The following is a 2,514-nucleotide window of genomic DNA, read 5'->3' as shown; positions in this document are numbered from 1 at the left end:
AATCATCAGATTGATGCAGCAAAGATGCGGCATTCAAGTCTTGCACCATCTAATCAATCCACAAGCAGCTCGCATGCACATAATCGGCATCTTGGATTGCACCTCTCCGCCATTACTCATCAAACGCAACCACACACCAGGTCACGATGAGACCACAACACATTGCACACAAGTATCATTCGAACACATCAACGTGGCAGCCACTCAGGCTTTCCTTGGCCTCTAAGAGAATTGGCCGGACAATCAATGGTCCCAGCACTAAAAGGAAAAGGCACACATATCTGATCAGCAAACCACCCCACACTGATCAGAAGGCCACAATTATCCCAAGCACCCTTGGATCACTGATTGGCAATTGGTGGCATACTTGACTCCAAATAGATAGAAAACTCCCAAAGACATATCACTTCTTCCAAAGCCTGCGAGCCCATCGTCTGGCAGACCATGTTTTGCCTGTCAGGATTGTTGACTCACATGCACCCGGAATTGATAACTGCACTACAATGGGAGGACCCGTCAAAAAAAAAATTTAGTCAAGAGAAGCAGTTTTCAGTCCAGTGCGTACGGCAGTATCAGAGCTCAATTCAGTAGGCAGGCTGTTGCCAAAATAAGGCTGCCTCCGAAGAGAATGATTGGACGCCCAAAATCCAGGAAAGTCCGCATGGTTGATCCTGCACCTCACAGACGCCATCACAGTGACTAGGTGTCAGTCCATTGACTAGACACCCTCAATATCTACAACAGGGCCGATGCAACCAACACAGGGGTTCACACAATCCGACACCGAGAATGCAAGGCCCGGAACTCAAAACACATTAGAATCTTCATTTCACGACCGGGAAAGCCACCATCCTCCTCTTTGTAAGGTGCATATCAAAGGCCTCGTTACCCAAAACCCAGAGAATGAAATGCCTCTTGGCAATACCTGGTGACCACATGCCCTGACTCAGGTATAAGGCCACATCACAGCTGATCTTTTCTCACCTTCACACCATCAAGAGTGGCCTGTGAGAAAGAGTCTTGCTGCCCTAGCTAGGTGCATTGCATAAAGCACCTCTGTCCAAGAATGCCCCCAGGCAACAACACATTTTGTAGGTGATGATGTTTGCGCCAAAATGGGCGCCGCTCTGAGGCAGCTTCCGCCAGCTTCCGTCGCCGAGCCTAACCAGGCAATCGACGACACCACGCGCTGCCATGTCAGCATCTATACAACCCCAGAAGACCTGGACACAGTGCAGGGGACCGAACAGAGTGTGTACCCAAAATGCTGACAGCGCATATACGGAAGGCCCGCTGTTCCGCCCAAAAAGCATATTAAGTACAATGCAGTGCAATGATGTCATGCGCACTGAGTCAGCGCTGAGTCAGCGGCCAGAAAGGCCGCTGTCTGTTGTGCTTCAACCCTCGGATGCTGAGAATCCTATCTAACGGGCTGGAGCTCAATTGTCCGTCATTGGCTGCTGCCTAGATAGCGCTGACCCCTCCTTGTCAGCAGCAGTGCCCGCTCTCCCTTACACCCCTTTATCGACCCTGGCCGCTCACCCTTAGATCTGACTAGACTCTCGGCAGCAACAGCCCTTCCACACCAACCGCCTCTCATGCAGTGCACCTGCCCTGAATTGCACCCAAGACAAAATGAGCTTGCCAGCCAATATTACACTGCGGCCGTCGATAGCTCTGTGATTATGCCCTGGAAAGGGGCTGTGACCCGATCTAGCGATGCCTGATAACAAATGTCCCCTGGGCCGAGCCTCATCTGGCCGCCGGGTGCCAGACCTGTTTTGGCGCTGTAACGCTCGAAGTCGTTCGAATGCGACGCCAAATCTGGCGCGCTCCGCTGCAAAACAAGCCGCCTAGCTAAGCGCCTTATGGCGCTGCTTCTCCTCTCCGGCAATCCAAACGCTCCAAGGCAAGCCCGCGCAAAAACTTCTCAGCACTGCAGCCGTGCGGACAATTGCATGACAAATCTCCTCTCTGGGAGGAGCTGAACAGCGAGTCGCGCAGTTGGCTGAGCCCGGCATAAGGGCAGGCTACAGCCGACGGGGGTCCCACTGCTGCTGACTGGACTGCTGCGCAGCATGCTGACTGGACAGGTGACTGGGCAGGCTCAGGGATACTGCCTCTTGCAGATTCTGCCATTCCTGCTGCTGGCTGATCAGGAAGGGGAGACTGGTCGAGCCCCCTCTTGACATGTCGGGCAGGGCGAGCTGCCCGGCGGGCAGGCCGCCGCTGCCCGCCCGGGAGATGTTGGGCAGCCTGGACTGTCCGCCGGGCAGGCCGCCGCTGCCCGCCCGTGAGATGTTGGGCAGCCTGGACTGCCCTCCGGGCAGGTTGCCGCTGCCCGCTGGGGAGATGTTGAGCAGCCCGGGCAGGAAGGACCCCCCGCCAGGCAGGCTGCTGAGACCGCCGCCGGGTAGGTAGGACCCCCCGCCTGGCAAGCAGGACCCCCCGGTGGGCAGGCCCGGCAGCGAGACCGGGGGGTTCCCGGGCAGCGGTGGCAGGGTGCTGGGCAGA

Source organism: Coccomyxa subellipsoidea (genome assembly GCF_000258705.1).
Source record: "Coccomyxa subellipsoidea C-169, whole genome shotgun sequence".
NCBI classification, from domain to species: domain Eukaryota; kingdom Viridiplantae; phylum Chlorophyta; class Trebouxiophyceae; family Coccomyxaceae; genus Coccomyxa; species Coccomyxa subellipsoidea.
The sequence above is the reverse complement of the archived record's forward strand: the minus strand, read 5'-3'. Positions refer to the sequence as shown.